Source organism: Conger conger, chromosome 12, assembly GCF_963514075.1.
Source record: "Conger conger chromosome 12, fConCon1.1, whole genome shotgun sequence".
Lineage (NCBI taxonomy): Eukaryota > Metazoa > Chordata > Actinopteri > Anguilliformes > Congridae > Conger > Conger conger.
In genome coordinates this window covers 24205819-24231462 of record NC_083771.1, presented here as the reverse complement: position 1 = coordinate 24231462, position 25644 = coordinate 24205819, and the positions used below count along the sequence as shown (strand labels likewise).

The following is a 25644-nucleotide window of genomic DNA, read 5'->3' as shown; positions in this document are numbered from 1 at the left end:
TTATGATGACGACTATGTTTAGAACAGCATTTCATGTGTATTTTGCTAGTTCTGGATGTGATGCTTTGACTTATGGTAGAACCTATGCACTTGTAGCGTCTGCCAAATTACAAAAAATGTTAAAAAAAAATGTCAATGTGTTCAGAGACGCGCTTCTGCATAGCACTGTTTTATTTGTGTTACTGTCACCTTCCTATCAGCTTTGACCAGTCTGGCTCTCCTCCTCTGATGTCTCTCATTAACAACGTTGCTGCCTACTGGATGTTTCTGTTTTTCACACCATTCTCTGCAAACTCAAGAGACTATTGTGCATGAAAATCCCAGGAGATCAGCATTTTCTGAGATAATCAAACCACCCTGTCTGGCACCAACAATCATTCCATGGTCAAAGTCACTGAGATCACATTTCTTCCCCATCCTGATGGTTGAACATTAACTGAAGCTCATTACCTGTATCTACATGATTGTATGCATTGCATTGCTGCCACACGATTGGCTGATTAGATCGCATTAATAAGTACAGTAGGTGTACTTATGTAGGTGTTCCTAATAAAGTGCTCAGTGAGTGTCGTCGCTGTGGATCTGCAATCCAGTTCAGTTACAACGATTTTTCAAACAATATATAGTTATCACTATAGTTATGGTTGTTGGTGTGGACGAGCCTTAACTCAGTGGGTCTGCAGTCCTGCCTATGCTCCTATCACTATTGCTATTGCCCACTATGTGCTCACTATCATTCACTATGTGCTCGCTATCATTCGCTATGTGCTCGCTATAATTCGCAATGTGCTCACTATCATTCACTATGTGCTCGCTATAATTCGCAATGTGCTCACTATCATTCACTATGTGCTCGCTATAATTCGCAATGTGCTCACTATCATTCACTATGTGCTCGCTATAATTCGCAATGTGCTCACTATCATTCGCTATGTACTCGCTATCATTCGCTATGTGCTCGCTATTGCTATTGCTCGCTATGTGCTCACTATCATTCGCTATGTGCTCGCTATCGCTATTGCTCGCTATCATTCACTATGTGCTCACTATCATTCGCTATGTGCTCGCTATCATTCGCTATGTGCTCGCTATCGCTATTGCTCGCCATCATTCGCTATGTGCTTGTTATTGCTATTGCTCGCTATGTGAGGTCTGATAGGGGGCGGCCTGTAGCGTAGTGGTTAAGGTAAATGACTGGGACACGCAAGGTCGGTGGTTCTAATCCCGGTGTAGCCACAATAAGATCCGCACAGCCATTGGGCCCTTGAGCAAGGGCCTTAACCCTGCATTGCTCCAGGGGAGGATTGTCTCCTGCTTAGTCTAATCAACAGTACGTCACTCTTGATAAGAGCATCTGCCAAATGCCAATAATGTAATGTAATGTGTTCGCTATCGCTATCACTATCGTTATAAAACATATTCCATGCATTCCATCCTTTCTAAGCTTTCCCAAAATCCTTTGCATGTGTTCTGTGTTCCACAGCTAAAAATACATTGACAGCAAGGCTGAGAAAACATGGAAATTCAATTAAATTTTCTATAAGCCAAAGATATTACTTGGAGAATATGAAAGATTGTTGGGCCCATTCAAGAATATCACAAGGGACATGATGGGTAAGTGCCTCATTTGGCAAAAATGACAACTGTACTTGTCCCAAGTGTTTATTTTTGTCTTATTACCTTCATTTTTTTAAAGTCTGAATTTAAAACTTTGTTTTGAGATTTTTTAAAAAGCTGGATTAAATAAACAGTCATCAATAACAGTGCTTTGCAGATACATGGGTTTGTTTTTTTCTTCACAGCCCCAATTTTAGTGCTGCCATTCCTCAGTGTTCCCTTGCCCCTGTGGTTGTCAGTGTTGTTCTTTCTGTTGTGAAGGTTTGGAAATAATTCACGAAAAAACAATGCAAAGCATCTCACTGAAAGGCGGTGCAAATCACCAGAAGAGAGAACATCACCATAACAAAACCCCCATGATTTAGCAGGCAGGGTGGCGTCCATCACTTACTCTCCCCAAAACAACCCACAAAACCATGCAAATCTCCACCACACTTTAACACTGTACGATAAAACCAAACATTTACGACACACACCAAAAGATTCTTTTCTTATTACAGACCCCATAAATGGGATAGCATTGGCCCATCATTTCTATTGTCATGTGGCTTCGTAGTTCCCATCTGTACCAAGCTGCAAAGGCTCTGCAAAAATGATCTGTGCTTTGCTCCTATGCTTTACCCTGGACAGGGTGATTTGGGCCTACAGGACACGGGAGGAACCTCATAAAAGTTTGTGCGGAGGGCCCTAGCTCGGTGTAGCCGGTGTAACTCTAATGTCCTGGCCAAACTCCTAAACTGGATCTCCCAATCTGGCTCAACAGAAATCATCTCAATCTGATCATTACCCTGCGTTTCTGGCAACATCATCATCTCCCTCTCACTCTCAGCTGTGATGTGCTGAACATTCTGGGTGCTACAGAAGGGTGGCTGAAATTGTTTAAAGATTAAAAACTGACAGAGGACACCATTTCATAATAGGTACACTTCAACTAAAAGTCAATTCAGAACTGAATGAGTCTCTATCTACCCTTTCTGGTCATTATCATTGATTTGTGTATCCCCATAATCACAACTGCACTATCGTTTCGTATTGTAGTGAGAACCCAAGTGCCAAGCAACTCCTGCATTTGCTGTCAGCACTTGTGCTGCTAATGGGACTGTAATTATGAGCAGTGGCAGAGGCAGCACATGTTCATTAGGAACACTAGCAATGTGCAACTGTCAAACAAAATCAGCCAGAAAGAAAATCATCGGGGTCATTTGTCTGCTCAAGATAACAGATTCCCTGTTTCAGAGTTAGCTACTGTAGGTTTTCATTCAGTACATATTGCCATGAAGCATCCAAGCAAACTACCTCACATATTGGCAGTTGCTGTTGCAATCACATTAAAATGCCAGTTATGTAATACATTATAATTACAGCTATATTTACATTGTGTAGAATTTGTAAATGGAAAATAATGCAGATGATCTGTGCTTCTTGTACACATTTAAATTGTACACAGTTACTGAACACAGGAGTAAAAGCCCTTACTCAGGTGGCCTGTAGCCTAGAGGGATGGAAGATTAGTGGCTCAAGCCCCAGTGTAGTCATGATAAGATCTGCACAGCTGTTGGGCCCTTGAACAGGGCCCTTAACCCCACACTGCTCCAGGGGGGATTGGCCCCTGCTTAGTCTAATCTACTTTATATTAATATAAGATGATATGCCACCCCCATTCTCTGTAGCTGCTGATGTTTGTGAATGAGAGGTAAAGACATGGCCGTTTGTGAAAACTGACAGACAGTGATGGGCAGCTTCCTCAGGTTAGGAGGCATCTCTGAAATAGAGCCTCAGAATGCATATTTCTAGTGTACTTCCTGTTTGATGCTGTGCCTTCCCTACCGTCCAAACAGTGTGCAGAGAAACAGGGATGTGTTCAAACAGTGTGCCACAAAACTACATTTCCCACAATCCCAGAAGACAATTCCGCGACGTCCACCCGGCATGACATTTATTTACGGTTAAAGCAATACCTTAACGGCGGGAGCACTAAACTCTCCCAGTATAAGAGCTAGGCACCCTCTCTGGACTTACCCCTTTTTTCTTTTTGACGCTATCTGCTCTTTGGCCCTTTCCTTCACCTCATCTGGCCTCCGGCTTCTACCCCCTTGCTCCCGACACTCGGACAGAGGCTGAGTTCTCTACAGCTCTCCACAAGGCCTCACGGACACACCTAGTTTACCTTGGGGTAACTTAAAGTGGCCTATAGTGAGTGGACACTGGTTTACGCCAACAGCTACGTCAGCTTACCACCAGAAACAGCAGTGAACAAACTTTTCCACCCGAAAACGGACCAGCGGACATCTGTCAGCGACCGAACGGACCAAAAGACAACGCGCGGCATACAGGAACACCCCAGCTTTGCGCACCTCTCCAGGACAGCGTTCACAGCACCATCGCCATTTCTACAAGGACAGCACGTCTTTTGGATCCAGCAATGCGTATGGACTCAGTAAGACTAAACAAACATTCCAGGCACAGCTAGTGTTTAGCTTAGTCTTAACTGTTTTATATTGGTTTTCGAACACAAGTAGTCGCTCTTCTCACAGCTAACACTAACAGTCCCACATCACCCAAGCTAACTACCCAAGCTAGCCACCCAAGCTAGCTACACTTTCCTTTCCTTTGTTCCAAGGGACACACGCATTTGCGCGCGCGCACACACACTACTAACATACCTTATCCTACTAACTTCCTGTTAGTTCAACCCCATATCTGTTCTGTGTTTGTACATTTGTTTAATGAATATATTTATTAAACCCGGTGTCTGTTCTGGTGTCACATAGACATGAGAGCCGAGTCAAAACTTGTGGTTAGATATTTCTGATAACAGTGATTTTAAGAGACTGATCACTTTTTGCAGTTACATAACATTAATCGTTTAAATAGAGAGTAAAATCCCTACGTTATTTGGCGGCCCGTGTGAGGACCCTACAACATAAAGCTTACATTTAAAGGGCTTTGAAATCATTTAAGAGTCGTGAGATGTACGAAAGGCCTGAGGTTGTCAGTAACTGAGCTGTACATTTGTACAGTTATAGCCTTTTGCCATTTTAAGTCTACACAGTGCACTCCAAAATTCAAAAACTATCAGCTTGGTGCTATAGCCCATCCACTTAAGAAGTTTGTTCAGAGATGCTCTTCTGCATACCACTGTTGAAATGTGTGGTTATTTGCATTACTCTCACCTTCCTGTCAGCTTTGACCAGACTGGCCTTTCTCCTGACCTCTCTTAACAGGGCGTTTGTGTCTGCAAACTGCTGCTCACTTGATGTTTTTTGTTTTTCACACCATTCTCTGCAAACTCTAGAAACTGTTGAGTCTAGAAACTGGCACCAACAATTATTCCATGGTCAAAGTCACTTAGATCACATTTCTTCCCCATACTGGCATTTGGTCTGAAAAACAGCTGAACCATGTCTTGACCATGTCTGCATGCTTTTTTGCCTATAGTTGCTGCCGCACGTTCGCCTGATTAAATATTTGCAGTAACAAGCAAGTGTATAGGTGCTCACTGAGTGTATGTTTCACCATTTTACAGAAACAGACATTTGTATATTGCAGGATGAATAGCCGGAGGAATTGGAAGACTGGAGGAATTTCTTTGCCAGAAAAATATATGTCTGTCCACTTCCAAATTCATCCTACTGCTGCCATCCTCCATTCCATCATGAATAAAGATGATTGAGCCTGTTCCAGAAGCAGCCGTACAAGTCCAAGCCATGACACTACCTCCTCCATATTTCCCAGGTGGGAGGGGGGGTGCTTTGAGTCATAAGCTGTTCCTTTCTTTCTCCACACTTTTGGCTTTCCGTCGCTTTCGGAAAAGTTTATTTTGGCCTCATTTGTCCATAAAACTGTGTTCCAGAACTCGGCTGGCTCGAATTGGTATTTTTTTGAAATTTTAATCTGCCATTTTCAATTGGTGTTGCTGATGAAAGGTTTGCATCTGCAGTGTTGTGATATTTTCACCCCTCTAGAGACAGCTGGTGATGTCACGGCTCTTAGGATTCATCTGTCATCTGCTGCAGTAGGCATCTAGGCTGTATGGTGTTTATTTCTCAGTCCACCGGGGGTTTCTTACTTTTTCAAACTGCTGTGGTTGATACACCCAGTTTTCTGCTGGCCTTTTAAATTAATTCCTCTGTCCTCCCAGTTTACAAATAGCTGTCCTTCAGCCAAACAGCGTTCTTTCTCCAGCCATACTTTCGGATGGCACTGCATCAATGAAATGTGACATCTAACTGGACGCACACATGCCGTCTTCAGTAAGAGACACTGTTGTGAAGCCATCTTGCACTGATATGGATGTATGTGCAGATAACGTTCTGGAGGCCTCCACTGCAGAACGGCGAGGTCAGACTCACTCAGCGAGACAGCAGGTCGCTCCTCTATGGTGGAGAGTGGACGGTGATGAACGTGATGTTCTGTGATTCGACCTAGGGCTGCTTCAGTCCCCTTTCATTGGAAGGCAACGACTGCTTCAGAGACAGCTGTGTTGTGTTTTTCATTTTCTGTGAGCAGGTAACAGAACTTTACTCTTCATATTTTAAGAATAAAATGGGCTCAGCAGGTGGGGAGGTATGCTTTGATGGCTAATCAGTTTTTTAAATTCCATTTCCTTGAGCTCCTCTCCACAGCAGGGCTTCTCATCACAAACATGGCAACCACACAGTCTGTGGTGCACAAATACTTATTTCCTGCAATGGTAGTCAGTCACATTGTTAGATATGTCTTGGAATAGCATTCCTTCAATTAATCTCATTAAATCAATCATTCTGTTTGTGTGCTCAGCATATTTGACTAATGCAGTAAAAGTTGCCTGGTTCGAGGTGATACATTCCTGTAGGCCACATACATACAGCCATACATGCCCAAGCCATGACACTACCTCCTCCATATTTCCCAGGAGAGATGGGAGGTGCTTTGAGTCATAAGCTGTTCCTTTCTTTCTCCACACTTTTGGCTTTCTGTCGCTTTAGGAAAAGTTTATTTTGGCCTCATCTGTCCATAAAACTGTGTTCCAGAACTCTGCTGGCTTGAATCTGGGAATTGTAATCTGGTTCATTTTGATTCGTGTTGCTGACGAGAGGTTTGCATCTTGCGGTTCCTGTAGCACACATGTCCATTAAAATATATTCCTACGTCTCAGCGTGGCGCTGGGAATCTGGGAAATGAGAATTCCGTGCAAGGAGAGAAACTAGGGAAAACACAGACAGAGATTGTAACACAGACAGGTCCAGCACGGTGACTGACAGTGCCAGAAAAACCTAAACGCCCACACGGATCAGCGTTCTCGTCCTGGTTTCACGATCAAAAACACCCATGAACCCCTCTAGCTCTAGGTGTTAACATTTAGCGTCATCCTATAATTATGCAAAACAATATGCCATGTCACGTGGGAAATAGTTTTACAAACAGGTTGGAAAAATAGCAAATTATACCCTAAAATATGTATACTTCTACCAAAATTGCAATTGTTTTACTTGAATAAGTCCACCCATCCATCCATTATCCTGAACAGGGTCGCTGGAGCCTATTCCAGCATACATTGGGTGAAAGGCAGGAATACACCCTGGACAGGACGCCAGTCCATCGCAGGGCACACACACCATTCACTCACACACTCATACCTACGGGCAATTTAGACTCTCCAATCAGCCTAACCTGCATGTCTTTGGAATGTGGGAGGAAACCCACGCAGACACGGGGAGAACATGCAAACTCCGCACAGAGAGGCCCTGGCTGACGGGGATTCGAACCCACGACCTCCTTGCTGTGAGGCAGCAGTGCTACTCACTGCACCATCCGTGCCGCCTACTTGAATAAGTACGGAACACAAATGGAAAAGCTACAGGATGATATAAACAGCTCAAACACATAAAATATATGTGTGTGGGCCTTTAAGAGACAGTTTATAGCTGACTGTGATGTAGCTTACTGAGTACAATAAAGTTTTCAAAAGATACCAACACAACCAACTGGAAACATTCTTACAATTTTGCTGCCATGTTGTTATAACATTGACAGCACGTTCTAGTAATGTTGTGAGGACATTTCGTGTTAGCTGGGAAAATACAGAGGAATTTGAGCGTGGTAATTTATAATTTGTGCTCTGACCAATGTGCCAAACTCACTGTGCTGGACAGTTAATGGATTATAAAAATTAATAGTGAATAATTAATTATTTACCGGATGCTTTTATCCAAAGTGACTTGCAGTTGACTTAGATAAAAGGCACAACCCCCCTGGAGCAATGTGAGGTTAGGTGCCTTGCTCAAGGGCCCATCAGCTGTGTAGATCTCATCATGGCTACACTGAGGCTTGAACCACCGACCTTCCAGGTCCCAGCCATGTACCTTAGCCATGGGGCTACATCCTGCCCCTTACAGGATCGCTACTACCCCCAAACTAAGCATGTTTTCCTGAAACTAATGCACCTGACACCTACTCTACACCTGAATCTAATGCACCTGACACCTACTCTACACCTGAAACTAATGCCCCTTAAAGCTACTCTACACCTGAATCTAATGCACCTGACACCTACTCTACACCTGAAACTAATGCACCTGACACCTACTGTACACCTGAAACTAATGCCCCTTAAAGCTACTCTACACCTGAAACTAATGCATCAAAGCCCATTATCAGAGCACATCTGATCTCTCTGGTCCTCTATGGTGCATAATCACTTTAAAATGGCATTTTTCAAGGGCAATGCATCTTAATTAAGTGATTAACGAGTAATGAGCAATTGACAAAATAATGTTGCATTAATGAAAGCATATTTGAACTGCAATGGATTTTTATAAGAATGCTAATTGGATTAGCCAAATCAGTTGTTTTTTATAATCTATTAAATACTCTATTTCTCAGCTTTTTCTTTACCCAGGAAAATTGAGGTCGCTTAATGCTTTGATGCAATTAATGTTCTGGATGTCAGACATGTAAAATGCTGCTCTTCTGAATAACGACCACAGCAGATAGTATCTGGGGGAACTCAGGGTCGTGAATACGGTCATAAGCTCTCTTGCCCTCAGCCATATTTCTCTGGCATCATGTCAATTACTCCAAGGTGAAGTCACTTCCTTATGAAGAGTACCAGGGCGTCATGGCTCAGGCAGTAAAAGCAGTTGTCTGGCAGTTGGAGGGTTGGCGGTTCGATCCCACCCTGGTCGTGTCGAAGTGTCCATGAGCAAGACACTTAACCCTCAATTGCTCCTGATGAGCTGGTCGGTGCCTTGCACGGCAGCCAATCGCCGTTGGTGTGTGAGTGTGTTTATGAATGGGTGAATGGTGCATCTATTGTACAGTGTACAGTGGATAAAGGCGCTATATAAATTCCAACCATTTACTTGTGTGGTGTGGTTGCACCAATCGCTATCCCTACCTAATACCGGATTTATCCAGTTAGCACAAATGCTAATAAGTTCAGATTGAACGGAGAGCAATGCTCTGCCATAACAGTGCATTGCATTTGTAAAGTCAAAATGGCCCCTGAAGCATATCTTTCATGTGCGCTCACTTTCCCTACAGTACAGTGTCTGAACCCAGCTTTTATAGAACCCAGATGTGTTTTTCCTGAGACATTCGCCTGTTCATAAGTTGTGTATATTTTCTAGGTCTTCTCATAATATTTGCTATAGGAACTTGAAATGTATTACCCAAAGGACGTATGTTCACACTTTAATACAGAGACAAATTTTCCCATTTGATAATAACAGTACAATGTTGTATATAATCAAATTAAAATGAATTTGTTGGTGCCTAAATTGACATTAGAAAGTTATTCTTTAAGACTTCAGTGATAAGAGCAATCACAGACAGATTCATAACGCACTGTATGGTGCACTCACATGTGTCATATTTAGCCAGATCACCTGCGGCACTAGCAAAGATACCGCACCAGAATCACAAGGTCTGGCCCTATTCAGTTCGGCCATTTGGAAAATCCTTAGAAAAGAGAAGGAATGAATTGGTATTGGCATTGTCTACGGTAGTTTCATGGCTGAAGGTAGCCGATAGATTATCCTAAAGAGAGTCTCATTACTGACATATCGAGACTGTATGACGAACATTGAAACCATAGAAGAGTGTTAATTGGACAAGGTGCAAATTGTGGAGGGGGACATAACACTATTCTGAACTCTGTCTATTATAACATACGTTCTGGTTTCACAATGCTGCTTATTGTGACAAGGATCCAGTTAAATCGAATCAACTTTCATCTTCGTGAAACTATTTTATGAATATGTAAAACAGATCTGATATGATATAAAATATCACTCACAGATCAATCCCAAAACCGCTCATTTGAATTCCTGGTTCATCATAAATAGACCCAAAAAAATAATTACATTTAATGTCATTGCGTTTCAGGCACTTTTAAAAATAGATATAAGCAGGTTATTTTCAAAACATAATACCTTTGAATTTAGTCACAATAAATTTCTCTCATCAGCATCAAACATTGCACGTCCTTTGAAGTTAGGCTAAAACTGGGTTTCAGATGTTCCCATCACAAGATTTCGAGTGTGAATTTTGACTGGCTTTCAATGTCTCTCTGCCCCATATAAAAAACAGCCTGTGGTGAAAAGCTGTATACCTCAAGCCATAGAGTTTCACACACATTCTTCCAAATGAGTCATAAAAAAAAAAGTTGTTTCTACGTCAGGTATAAATCTGGACTTCCTTTCAGAAGTCTAAGACGCCTTTGAAAAGTATTAATTTATCTCTACCCACTCCCTTCCTCCCTGTATTCCTGTAATACTATGTTCAACCAAAGTATTTTCTGTTTTCTGCAGTAATTAATGCAGACAGGAAGAAGGCAGTGGGACTGATGCTGATGAAGTGATGTCCATTGAAAATTCCCAGCTTCCTCGCTTTGTGCCATTTAAACGGAGCTTTTGATTGGACGAGGGCGTGAATGATTTTAATTACAGATGTCAGAATCAGCTGCTGGTTGAAAGGCATCTCTGGGGCCCTCTTCAGTCTGTGACACATCTGTGTTCATCACCAGGAATAGTATCACGATTGAGACACATATTTCGAATATGTGTACACGATCAGTGAGATTGCCATTCAAGATGCGTTCCACCTTTTCAATTCATGTGCATAAGCATCAGAGCTATACCGTCTGTAACTCATCTCACCGCAAAGCTGTGACATTAGGGTTCGTTTATCAGAAAGAAAGAGAAGCTATCAGAGCTCAGATCATACATTCAGGTAATCAAACTAGCCAGACGTTGCTAAACTCCACCTGCACTGTGATTACAGTCTGTTTTCTGGGAGCACGTATGACTACGCTGGTACCTTACTTATCCATCATAAGGACTGAAGTTCAACTTCCGCTGCACAGAAACTGTGCTGAGTTGGCTGCCAGTGTAAACATGCTATGCAGTAGTACAGAGGGCCACAACCATTCCTGGGATGCACAATTCAAGCTTAAAATTATCTTTTTAATTGGTAAGTATTCCTATTTGTGTCTGTGGCAATTGGTTCCCCTCTTGTGCCCGTGTTTTTAATAAATAAAAATATAAAAGTCTTTGGAGTCTCTCAGCTTAATGTTGTGTGCTTAGCAGATGCACTTAATGTGAATTACATGGGCTATTGTGTGTATTTATTTTATAGACTATACAGTATATAATATCAGCTTACACACAGGAGCATAAGAACCTGAACATAGGGGTTTGTACCCTCCTGCTAATATGGCTGTGAACCATGACATCAGACATCCATACTAATCCTGTACCCTGACTTTACGACCTTACAGGACGCTAACGTACCTGTTTACAATCCTACATTTAACCATCTGCAGCAATAAACAACATAACACAACAGTAAGTTCATACATTTCTCATCAAATTGCTTTCTTCAGAGTAATGTGTGAATTCGTCAGCTTCTCCCAGGACAGCCAAATGACCATCGCTTTCTCCTCTGCTTGGCTTTCAGCGGTCACAAGTCTCCATTATAAATATCCACAAAAAGCTTTACCACTAAAGGGTCCTGTTTGTCTTCTCGTTTTATGCTGCTCACTAACCAATGTCAATGCTCGATCTCAGACACTCAAATTGGGCCTTTTTCAAGATGCTCAGACACAGGCCAGTGTTCTTATGTTGCAGTTTGAATAGAAGTAAAGGGAAGGCTCAAAAGTCCAAAGGTTACATTTATCTGTCAGTTCAGAAGTGTTGATAAGCATTTCAGTATCACATTTCACGCTTGTCACGTCATGTTTCATGTTTAGTCATTGTCTTAGTTATGTTATTGTCATGTCACGTATTATGTTAGTCTAGTCTCGCCACGTTTTTATGTTTTATTTCTTGTCATGTTACGTTTCATGTTTACTGTTGACAATAGACAATGACAATGTTTGCTGTTCATACACCCTCCACTCTTGTAGATTAAACAGTGCACAACATTGAGTTTACTAAATTTTGGGCCAGTCTCAGACACAGATTAAGCCTAGTCCTAGACTAAATTCAATTTTGAATGGAGATTCTCCATAGGAGGTGGCACGGATGGTGCAGTGGGTAGCACTGCCGCCTCACAGCAAGGAGGTCCTGGGTTCGAATCCCCGTCGGCCGGGGCCTCTCTGTGCGGAGTTTGCATGTTCTCCCCGTGTCTGCGTGGGTTTCCTCCGGGTACTCCGGTTTCCTCCCACAGACCAAAGACATGCAGGTTAGGCTGATTGGAGAGTCTAAATTGCCCGTAGGTATGAGTCTGTGAGTGAATGGTGTGTGTGCCCTGCGATGGACTGGCGACCTGTCCGGGGTGTATTCCTGCCTTTCGCCCAATGTATGCTGGGATAGGCTCCAGCCCCCCTGCGACCCTGTTCAGGATAAGCGGGTTAAGATAATGGATGGATGGATGGATTCTCCATAGGAAACTTAATTCAGTCCAGGACTAAGCTTAATCTGTGTCTATGAAACAGGCCCTATGTCCCCCAGAGGGACTTTCACAACCTTTTAGTACATTCTGTACATCCATTTACACAGCTGTATGTAGACTGAAGCAGTTTTAAGTGCTGTCCTCAAGGGGACAGACACAAGCGGCTCCCTGGGACACATCCCCCAGACGTTAGGGTATAGCCCAAGTCCCTGAACATTATACTACGCTAAGAGAGAACGGGACATTCCAATCACCCCTTCCCCTGTTACTGCCCCCACCATGTCAGAGATACATTGTACGTCGCTCTGGATAAGAGCGTCTGCTAAATGCCATGTAATGTAATAATGCAGGAGCAGCTGTGTTATTCTGTGGCACCTCTGTTCTGGCCTCTACCCTTTCCGCATTTTTCTTACAGGTGGGAATATTTCCACAAGTAAAATGTACGAGTGGATCTCCCTTCGGTGAGTTTGGTAGACAAACATTTTTATTTTTTTTGGCTACGGTGCCTATGGGAATTGTAGTCTTTAGCCCTCAATACGTGGAAGACTACAAGCAACAGCAACCGCAGCCAAATTCTTCCAAACTAATTACCACATAGGCCCACTGGCCTGACACCAGCAAGCCATTTACTGCGATGAGAAAGTCTGCAGAGGGAAAACTAAACAAACACGGACGGCTCTGAAATGGCTTTGGTCTCAAATTATTCTTTTTTTTCACGCTTCACACTCCATAAACCATAAACAACTAAAACAACAGCCACAGCAGGGGAGAAAAAGAGATTCCAGTATTTTCTGTATTAGAGCAGGACTGTTTAAACTTCATCATTTAAAAATGCAGTTTCATAAAGCAATTATATTTTTGTAAAACGTTATAAAATAATGATACTGCTGGCCTGCATACAGCGAGTCACAACATCATCCAATCTGGGCTTCCTTTCACACCCCCAATTTCTTTTTCTTTTTTTAACAAATTGATATACAGTATATTTATTTGTTTGAGTGTTGGCAGACTACATATAGAGGATCATCCTGTTTGCAACACTGCTACCATTTATAACTGTAAAGAAAGCCTTTGGGTAGGGAACATCCCACTATACGGAGAATGCCTGATTTGACTTCTTCAATAATCAATGAATCTCTGACTCAAATTCCCCGTTTTATGACTGTGGTCCTGAGGTCTCAGTGAACCACTCTGCAGTCACACTGCCTTCTCAAAATGAAAGACACAATGGTCCTGCTAGATCAGTGAAATGGCAATCATTTATAGATAATTTACAATAACCCCCCCCCCCCCTCACCTCCATCCAGGGAGTTCTTCCTGCTATTGCTGCAGTGACACCTTCAGTGGAAAACCTAACCTTGATGTTAATCTCATGTAAAACATAATCTTGTGATTGTCAGGGCTTAAGCAAGGTATAATTCGGTGCCTGAAATGTATTGTTCAGAATAATAATAATTTTTCTGTTAAGGCGGTGGCTGAACGGGGTGGGGGTCATCCAATGCTGTTGTTCAACGTCAGATTTCTTATTTTGTATTTTTATTTTTTAATCCAACGTTACTTGCGTTTTTTATTCACTATAAACCACTGCAGGAAACAATGGATATGCTAGATTCTGTGTTATAACTTTGCCAAGATCATCATCATAGTTCATTAGGACAATAAGAATTTTTGCAACTTGTCAGATATACATTTCTACCACCGTGTATAAGCTTCCTGTCACACACTGTGCAGAAACAACAACCAGCTTCATGGAGTGTTAATTCATTTTTCACTGCTCTCAATTAGGGTAGTGTCTGAATGAACTTTGCTTGAATGTTTCAGCGGATACTTTGAATAACGTGCACAGCACAAAGACTGACACAGTGACTGACGGACTGACAGTAGCTCCCGACTCATTTGATTAAAAAACTGCCTTACGCGCACACCACTGGTAATTGAAGAATAAATGCTTGCAAGACTGAACATGATTGGATAGGATGCATCCAGAACAAAAACAAAGACACGTGGGATCGCATTATGACATTTACGTTTTAAGATCTTGTGTTGCATGTTACAGAAGTCGTCATATTGATATATTACACAGAATTAAATCCTCCTGTACTATATACTAGAATTTTAGGGGGAAAGTAGCAAAGTTATGTATTATCTTGACTTGGCCAGGGAGCAGTTGCTGTGTTTTCTCTTTTATTTATTTATTTGCGAGAATATCGCCGGAAATCCGGCACCGTGCCTGAGAACTTTAAGCCCTGGATTGTTCTTCAGTCACTGAAGTCTTCCTTAAAGTCTGCCTTAAAGTCTGCCAAGGCCACACTGATTTACAGTCATTCTCACAGCTCACCAACTGCAGCAAAGTTTCCCACCAATCTTTACACCAAGGTCACGTCCTTGATCAGACAGATACAGAGTCCCGGGAAATAACTCATTCTTTCTCTTTCTTCTCCTCACTGAGCCCTGCATCCCTACATCTTTTCATCCGTTTGGATCTGAGCAGATACCGAGGCCTCAGCCTCACCCTGGAGCTGAGAGGTGCATTATGGGAGACGCGGTCCAGCTGGCTGAGACTCCCCTCTGCCACACATTAAGCCCCTCACTCCCACACTCAGATTACTACCTGGAGCAGAAGATGGAGGAAGCCAGCAGAGGGCTTGGTGGGATAAAACAGGGAGAATGAGAGGCATCTGTCACAGGAACTCCCTCTGCGTTACCGTGCGCCTGGAGGAAGCCAGCCAGCCGCCTGGTCCGTACTCCACACCGGACAACCCCACCCCAGCACTACACCGGCCGCAGACTCCACACGGTCTTTAACCACAGCCACACAGGCTCTGAACATCCGTCCCATCCGTCCCCAGTTATTTAGCTGACGCTTTTATCCAAAGCGGCTTACAGTTGATTGGACTAAGCAGGGGCCAATGCCCCCTGGAGCACCGTGGGGTTAAGGGCCTTGCCCAAGGGCCCAGCATTACATTACAGCAGACTGATCTTACAGTGGCTGCACTCAGGCTCCAGTCAGGCCCTTTGCCAATAGGCTGAGGTGTACACATACTGTATATACGCAAATTAATTAACCAAATCTATTGTCAAATATTCTAATAACTTGGCTCTGCTGATTAAAACAAACTTAGAGTAAAGGCACTGTTAACAAAAAAAGTATGCTTAGGATGAAATATTGGAAGTTGAAAAGTAAAGTAAAATAATCTTATCAAACTCCCAATTAAATCAAAATTGAAATTCCAGCCCAGGCTTAAAGTCCCAATGAACACAGTCAGCAAGTATTTCTATCAAACTTTAAAGAAACTAATGTCATTGCCAGAGCTCGATACAGCCCTTATCTTCTGATCCTATCCAATAAAGGGATGATAAAACACACTTTACACAGCCCATTTCATCAGCTCTGCCACAGAAATCCCTCACCAACACCCAACCGTGACAACTTAAACACAGCGCGTACTCAGACAGTTATTACACGCTTTGGCCTTTCCCCCGCAATGCTCGGCTTCCTGCGTGTGCAATTCACAGAGACAAATACTGAAATGTCACTGCATTTCGGCTTGCACTCAGATCTGCATGTTTTTAACAAACTGCCATTTTATACTCATTTCTTGTTCGATTCCCCAACACCACAGCATTTCCACAGGACATATTTCGTTTCCGCTCAGATTCTATTTTAGCTATTGCTTGCGTAGATGCGATTGAAAACGAAAGAGAAAAAGTAAAAGATAAATAATAGCTGTGAGATTTAACAGAAGTGATCGTCTGAAAGGCACACAAAAAGGTGTGCATCTCTTTCCCTTGGTCTCCCCAGGCCGAATGGGGCCCTTAGCGTTCATTCATGCCATCCCACCCACAGAAAAAACAGATAACGCTATAAAAAGAGCCCGGTAGGCAGACAGCTCATTGATTGAGACCTGTGTCTCATGTTCCCTTAAAACCCAGGCAGCCACACTTAAAGAACCTGTCCGCTCTGCTTTATCTGACAGACGTCTCAATCCCACTTGTTTGTGTCCCTCAGAAAACTCGCCCGGAGATATAATTCACACCGGTGAAGCAGTCACTTAGCTGTCGAGTTTCACGCTCTTCCCTCAGTTCAGACTTAATTGAGTTGCAACGCCTTGATGAAATATTTGAAGGTGCAAGACTGGTTAATTAGTTTTTTTTTTATCAAACAGCTTGTTCACCGCAAATTTAAATAACCAAATCTGGGCTGAAAAGGCGTTTATAAAAAAAGATTTTGTATAAACACCTGAATGGTGAGATTTATTCGCAACCCACGAACCAGACTGACTACTGTCAGTTCCACAGATTCCTCTGATGACTGTCAGGGATTAATGTGGTGTTATGTAAAAGGTTTGCTTGGGCTGCCTTTCTTTGAGATCATTTTTCCTCTGTAAATTAACGCTTTGCTCTGCTGTCTGTTTACTTTCCACAGAATGAAACCTGTGTGCCACACTTAGAGGGGGTGTCAATAATCGTACCCCCTGGGGTTTCTCAGTAATATTTTGATTCTTATTTTACTCGCTGGCATTTTTTCACCCCTTAAACACGGATATCTTTGGCACCAATGGTCTGTGTCAGAGGCTGGTGTAGATCGATCGGCTGAATCATCTCACGCTGCTTCAGATATATCAGGTCACTCCCTCTGAAGTGGTCAGCCAGCGAAACAAAGCCCATCGTATGTCATCAGATAGCAGTACCAACCAGGACCGGGAGCTTCATCTGCTGTACGTTTTATGCATTGGCTGAAGACTCCATTTTACAAGATGGCTTCAATGCAATATTTCATTTTATGTACTTTCATTTAATATTTATTTTATTTTAACTGTTGGTTGTTTATTATTTTTTATAACTATCACATTTTATGCTCTTTTGCATTGGGAAGCACTTTTAGCTGCTTTCTTTAGTTTAGTCTGAAAGGTGCTTTTTCAGTTGCTTCTTATTATTATTGCGAGAGATCACCCCCCCACCCCCACCCCCCCGCTCTCCCTGCTGAGTGTACTATTCAACCCTGCTGGTGGAGCCTGGTTCAGTGTGAAAGTGGCAAAGAACAATGTGAGGTCCAAACACAAGCTTTATGTTCATTTATCCCAGACCAATAAAGTTTCACTCTGCTACCAAGACAAAAGAGTGCCCTCCAAACATTCATACATCAATCGGTCTTTGCATCATCAAAATGCCTCCCTAGGTCAAGTATGAAAACGACCTTGACCTAATTACACCAAGAAATACAAATTTTAAAAATGTCCAATTATAATCGCACTTGTTAATTTTTCAAAATGTATAATTCATATTGTGCACTATCTCCATATGCTCTCTGATTGCATTATTAAATGGACATTTTGTATTTTCATAAATTATAATTTAAATTGAACTTGATTGCTATTCAGGATCTCTTTCAAAACCATTTTGAAAATCCTTGTCAAGGCTTAGCAAAATGAGACATTATTCATTCAAGAGAACCTTACGGAACTGGGTCATTTTTTAATATTCGTTGTCTTATATGATAGGAATGATTTCTACAGATCCAATATTGGATTAACTAGAGCATAAAAACTTAAAGTTAATGCTTCCAACAAACATTCGCCTGAATATAAAAAGCAAATAACAGCCTATTTAAAATCATTCATCCGCTTCAAAGAACGGTTACGCATTTTGAAATAACTTTAAGACAGCAGTCTTGAAATCATTGTATATTGAATTGGGGGGGGGGGATTAACTTAATTTACCGGCTATGACTGGTTGGGGTACCACATGCGCACACACACAGCAGTGTGAAAATTAGCTCATTAGCTCACTCTGGCACATTTACATTGATGTGGAAAATTAAAATGTTGATTAATGTCCCTCGAAAATAAATAAATAGCTACAGTAGTGCAGACCTTCAAAGCCACACTCAAGGACACATCTCTGTGTTCTTCAATTAAAACATGTAAACAACACAAACTGTCGCTGGGCGGACAGCGCACAGAGCACCATGTCTTCTGCCAGGAAATTAGCAGCCTGCTTTCAGAAATGTAATGAAAATAAATGACTGTTTGAGGCTTTCAGACCCCAAAGGGGGGACCACTTAAGTAATTAATTCTTGAAATCACTGAACTCTGACTGGTTGCTTCCTAAGAGAGCCAGTAACTGACACATACAACAGCCGTAAGAAGGACCAGCCCCTTTCATCTCCATTTTCTCTTACAGGACACGGCTGTGCTCTGAATCTCACAGGACACGGCTGGGCTCTGAATCTCACAGGACACGGCTGGGCTCTGAATCTCACAGGACACGGCTGGGCTCTGAATCTCACAGGACATGGCTGGGCTATGAAACTTACAGGACACGGCTCTGCTCTGAAACTCACAGGACACGGCTCTGCTCTGAAACTCACAGGACATGGCTGGGCTATGAAACTTACAGGACACGGCTCTGCTCTGAAACTCACAGGACACGGCTCTGCTCTGAAACTCACAGGACACGGCTCTGCTCTGAAACTTACAGGACACGGCTCTGCTCTGAAACTCACAGGACACGGCTCTGCTCTGAAACTCACAGGACACGGCTCTGCTCTGAAACTCACAGGACACGGCTCTGCTCTGAAACTCACAGGACACGGCTCTGCTCTGAAACTCACAGGACACGGCTCTGCTCTGAAACTCACAGGACACGGGCAAAATGGACTCTCCTCGTTATCGTCTGTGTGCTTGTTCCTGCACCCCCGTGTTTTTACATCATGGAGGTTATTTTTCACTGAGTTCCTGCCCCCGCCCCACATGTAATACATGTAATATGGTCAAGACTGATAAAGAAAATTTCTTAAACTTAAACAGTGGCCACTGTGTGGAATAACTTGCCAGGAAATTCAGTGGAGACAGAAGCACTGGGGGTTTTGAAGACCAAGCTTGATACGGTGCTAGGTACTATTTAGATTTTAGGCAAACTAAGCAGTAGGTACATTACAAAAGGCGAGCATTGCTGGGCTGAATGACCTGTTCTCGCCATTATGTTATGCTATGTTATGTTATGTTATGTTAAACCCACTATTTATTTTGTTCTCAATTGTGCATCTTACCTCACGAGACATCGTAAAACTCCCATGCTTTCCTGCTATACAATACTATTGCAGCTGCTTTTTGGTTTTAACCTCAGTAACGTGCATCATCGTGTTTAATTTAGTATTTGAGCGTGTTCAGGGTCACATAAAAGGTGCTGAGAGAGAAGATAACGTCACGAAAAGCATGTAAGTCTTTTGAAGGCTGCATTCTCAAGGTCATACAGAACATCACTGTCACTATTACTGTTATGGCTATTTTTATCTTTATCTTTTATCTTCTGCACAGTGCGTATTCTCCCTGCAGATTTCCCAGGCATCTAAAGCTGCAGGTGAATGGAAAGCAAGCCAAGTGCAGTGGAAAGCTGGGAAAACCAATTTATTTCCACCCTGCACACACTTCACCATCGCAGCAAATGGAGCAGCCCAGCCAGTTTCCACTCGCTGCATGTCGCTCCAGGTTGGGTTGAACTGGGTCTGAAATGAGGCGAACCTAAATTTATCTACAGTTCATTCTGAAGTGTACCAGGCACTGAATCGTTTCAAGTGAACTTGGTGTGAAAGTGGCCAAAGCTTCCATTTATTATGCATGGCAGGTTTCCCTAGCGCTACATTAAACCACACGCATCTCATTCAGGAGCTCACAGCGATGCCACACAGTAAACAGCAAACATTTTATAAAGGTCTGAAATAAGATCAAAATCACACTTCTTGCTTTATAGAAATCTGAATCTGTCTACAAAACATCAGTGAGAACATTTGCACAGACTCAAAAATGTCACGAGTATAACAGAGGGCAAACAAATTAAATGGATTCTACCATGATGATAGACTGTTCAGGTCCATTATGAGTGAATTATAAAAACATGAAAGCACATATGAATAGTACACTCAAGGTTTTACACCAGAAGAAGGAATCTCTAACACAAAGCCTGGCATTTACTTTCTCACATCAACCTATTTCCCTCTGGCCAACAAAGCACTGTGTGGCACAGACTGCTGATGCTGTACCCGGCAAGAACCAGAAAAGACTGTTACTGCAAAATGAACTAATGAACAACATGAACACGAAGTGAACTAATGAACAACATGAACCCGAAGTGAACTAATGAACAACATGAACACATAGTGAACTAATGAACAACATGAACACATAGTGAACTAATAAACAACATGAACACATAGTGAACTAATGAACAACATGAACACGAAGTGAACTAATGAACAACATGAACACATAGTGAACTAATGAACAACATGAACACATAGTGAACTAATGAACAACATGAACCAGACATGTTCACAAGTCATCAGATGCAAGTCCAAGTCAAGTCTCAAGTCTCTGAGCTAGAGTCCGAGTCAAGTCTCAGGTCTCCAGAACGGCGCAGCCTAAAAAACAGTATATGACTATAGAAATTCATCACGATTGTTATCAAAGTTGAAGATATAGAAACCAGAAGTGTAGATGACATTTTTTATATGACATCCCGTGTGACAACTGAAGAAACAGTATTATCAGGGGCACACTGGTTGTTTCGTTAATTTATTCATATATCAATAAACTACCACAGCTGAGCCAACGTTCTGGCAAAGCCATTCTCAAGCTGGGGAAAGGCTTTGCCAAAACCTCACGTCTGGTGTGGTAGTTCATTGATATATATTATTGATATATATCAATAAATAAGATAAAATAAGTAACCATTCTATTTTTACCATGGGGCTGTAAATCAAGATGAGGGTCAATAACAACCAGGGGCCGGTTACATGGACTTAATCTTGTATGGAGCATCTCCAAGTGAATTTAGCCTAGGCTTAATCTGCATCTGCAACTTATTTAATTTTTAAATTAAAGGTAAGTGTTAAGCATTTACCTTAATCATCATTTTTATGCAAGAAGTCGGGAGCTATGATTTTGTGACTACATCTACATAATGCGGAAAATCAAGCTAGAATCTTAAGAAATGCCATTAACCAATGCATAGTTAAATTATGAATCATTTAAAAACCGCATGCAACTACAGTACATGCCAAACTTGGGTTCTACAGCTTTTAATGCCAACGTCTGTCACAAACAAGCAAAAGTACATACAGTTCATATTTATATGACACTGGAATAACAATCAATGTCCACGCAACTACTACATAACATCACCTAACAGGACATTCAAAATGACTCGCTGTCCTGCTTGCATATCAAGATTAAAGATCATACTCAAAGGTTTTTAAAATAGTGCTCTTGCTCTAGATCAAAACTCCATTTGATTACCTTTTTATTGAAAACACAGCTGCTTCCGTGATCTACGTTGACAATTAAAATGGAAGGGACTTTTCAAGCGAACCTGAAGAAGTTTGTTCTATTATTGTATATTACGAGAGTGGTTCTCAAGTTAACTTGCATAGCTTAATGCAATAGCATAAATGCAATTTAAATAGTCAACAACTTGACAGTCAATAAAATAATACATTTTGCGCTGACTAAACAGTGACACAAACATTATATTGAGTCTGAAATGCGTCATTTGACCAACACAACAGTTTAGCTAACATTAGGCAACAGTGAAAAGCAGTGGCATCAGCTGCTGGGCTAGTAAACTGACTCACCTTTCCAGAGGAGTTTACGAATGTCTGATGAAAATTGACGTAGTTGCTCCTGCTTCTTTTATTTTTATGCTACAAATTTTGCAAGTTGCAATCATTTTGTTTGGCTCAATGAGCCGGAACTGTAACGTTAGCTATGCTGCAAGAAATAGTGAAGGGTGTTGCTATGGTTGCAACTGGAAAGCACACGGTGTAGCATGTAAAAAAATGTTGGGTGCGTTTTAACCAAGGATTATTTTTCATATAAATCACTGAAAAATAATGATTGGTGTTGACATTGTTCATGATTGCATTTAGCAGACTCTTATTGTTCTCAAGTCATTATTGACGAGTTCGAGTCGAGTCTGAAGTCATTTGTGGACGAGTCAGAGTCGAGTCTGGAGTCTGGAGTGTGTGTGCGACTAGAGTCCGAGTCGAGTCTGGAGTGTGTGTGCAACTAGAGTCTGGAGTGTGTGTGCGAGTCGGAGTCGCTGACTCGAGTCCCCATCTCTGCCATGACCACAAAGTCAACAAAATGAACATAGTGTTGCCATACAAGTCCTTCAGCTCACAACACACCAAACTAATGGCAGGACTCAGTTCAGTAGCCCTGCGCTACTTCCTTTAAGAGAGACAAGTTTACCTTTCCATGCACCCCCATCTGAAGCCTTTTTTTACCCCCCAAAAGGTGGAGAGAGGGGTTACAGTCCCACAAGCCCACAGGCAGACTGGTGAGAATTGAGCCGGGTATGGGAATTCCACATGGCATGAATAAGAGGGAACGGCTCGGGAATATCGGAGAGAGAAATGTGAGGGAGCGATTCACAGGAGGGCCGCGTTACACATCAATAACGCGCCAGAGTCCGACAGAACTCACGCGTAAATCACTTCCTCATGTGACCCCGGCTCGGCTGCGTGTTTCTTAAAAATAATAGATAGTATCACGTTGCCATTCTCATGGTATTTGTCTCCGGAGCCTGTCCCTCGGCCGGAGAGTGGCTGCAGCTGTGGAGGGATTATGACGAGCCGTTTACACATGTCAGCGTTTACTGTACACTGACAGGCACCTCCACAGGGTTCGACAGAGAGAGCGGAGGAGAGGGTAAAAATATGGAGATCGGGGAAGGTAACAGAGGGATTACATTTCTGCTGACGTTCAGTAAGAGCAGTATCGTGAGGTATTGTGCAAGGCATTTAATGACAAGGCCATTGCAGTTTGTTTTAAATTGGGGTGAGGGTAAGATTGTTTTGAAGGTTTAGATATTCATCCCCTGTGTCGGCAGTACATCCGGCTAGGGAAACTCTAGCTAACTAGCAGGTTGCTTATGAAAGGAAACTGGATGTGTTGTTATTTATATAGTTTATCATGAGCTGAAAGCCCTAAGAAGGTTGATTGTCACCACTGAACACAAACGTCAGGTTTATTATTTTTGATATTTATATTATAAGATGGGCTGCGCTGTTTTGGGTTGACTTTCATTTGTGATTGTAGCCCGGCCCTCGGGAAACAAGAGTATTTGAGACATACCTAATCTACACTTCACACAAAAAACAACAAGTGTTTTAGTCTTGAAATGACGTGTAAAATCGTATTTTTTCTCACAAGTACAAAATATTATATAGCATATCCTAAGTAATTTTTTCTTGTCAAGTGAAATTGTCTTTCCCCAATGGGGAAATTTCATGGAGTAAAATGCCGCATTGTCAATCTTTTTGTTTTACTTAGCAGAAAAGTCATAGAAATAAGATTAAGTGGCAACAATTTACAATAAGGTCACATGAATTGGCATTGAATAATGTAATTATTAACATGAATTAATGATTTACAAATGCATTAAAGAAGCATGAAATTCACTTTTCATTAGTTAATGTATTTCTTCACTCCTAACTAATGTATTAGTTAGATGACTATTTATACATTATCAAACCATAGGATAAATGCACAATTGGTATGCATTAAGAGATACATTACCTGGGTTTCTCGTTCCAATATGAATTGGTATCAACTAATGCAGTTGTGAGCATGTATTCATGATGTACAAATACATAAACAAAGCTGAACAGCTTAATGTTTAGGTCTAAATATGAGCCTAAAATACTTGATTTGATTGACTGGTCTGGTTTTTGCAGTATAGGCCTGACAGATGGCTTTGTAAGCTGTTTATTGTTCGTATGGAAGTATATAGCATTCTATTGCGTTGTGCTGTATAAAAACAGTTTTTAGATATAAATAGAATCCATTGTCAGATTAATTAAATAGGCCCTAGTCTTTGTTGCACTCTTAGCACTTGAAATTGTACTTCCCTCTAGGGTCTGTCAGCACACTTTCCTGGTGATTAGAAAGGGCGGCCTGTAGCATAGTGGTTAAGGTACATGACTGGGACCTGCAAGGTTGGTGGTTCAATCCCCGGTATAGCCACAATAAGATCCCCACAGCCTTAACCCTGCATTGCTCCAGGGGAGGATTGTCTCAGCTTAGTCTAATCAACTGTATGTCACTCTGGTAAGAGTGTCTGCCAAATGCCATTAATGTAATGGTGATGGGTATGCACTTTGCACTTTATTATACATCACTCTGGTTAATAGCGTCTGCCAAATGGCAAACTAACATATGACACTGACGTGGTCCATGTGGGCTGTAGGATAGCACAGTAATTCCAAACAACACATTGCACTACACCAGGGCCTTAGCAGATGCACCACTCAGCAGTCCCACCTAGAGCCAACCAGTAAACACCTCAGCCAACATGCTCTGCCCCCACACAGGGCTTAATATTGATCTAATGATCTAATTAGCCTGATCTAATGGCCCCATTTCTTCACTATTAGAACTGAATTCAGCTCTTTCCACAGTGCAGATGGTCAGATTATTCAAGCTCAAGTCAACCCCCTGTTTTTTAAGGACCAACACACTGAATGACTGAATCATCAGAAAGCGCATTAAATCAGGGAACTCAAGTCCTGGAGGGCCACTGTGTCCACTGGGTTTTGACGTGTTCCTGCACTTAAGTGCTTAATTTAAGCATCTGATCGATTAAAGCGTCTGCACACCTTGTCTCCAAGGGCTAAATTAGCTACTGATTGAAAGGAAATCACAAAAACCAGCGCGGCCCTCCAGGACTGGAGTTAGCGACCCCTGCATTAAAAAGAGAGCTATCTCCGAATAAAAGATGTCTTTACAGACAGACTCCAGAGCAGCAGGTAGGGAGAGCCCGTAAGAGGCAGGTTTTATCTTTCGAGGCTGTGCTAAGCAAAGGGCTTCCGCGGGGTGAAAGCGACACCCTTGCACATGCAGAGCGCAGGCGGCCCGGTGTGTGGGTTCAGCAGGTGTGTGGGTTCGGCAGGTTCAGCAGGTGTGTGGGTTCGGCAGGTTCAGCAGGTGTGTGGGTTCGGCAGGTTCGGCAGGTGTGTGGGTTCGGCAGGTTCAGCAGGTGTGTGGGTTCGGCAGGTTCAGCAAGTGTGTGGGTTCGGGAGGTTCAGCAGGTGTGTGGGTTCGGGAGGTTCAGCAGGTGTGTGGGTTCGGCAGGTTCAGCAGGTGTGTGGGT

At 42.3% G+C, this 25644-nt stretch overlaps 1 protein-coding gene across 1 annotated transcript in view; it reads right to left on the bottom strand.

Annotated features, from left to right (window-relative positions):
• Nucleotides 1–25644, bottom strand: part of cntfr (ciliary neurotrophic factor receptor) — a 221851-nt gene that overhangs the window by 166831 nt on the left and 29376 nt on the right. The window lies entirely within an intron of this gene.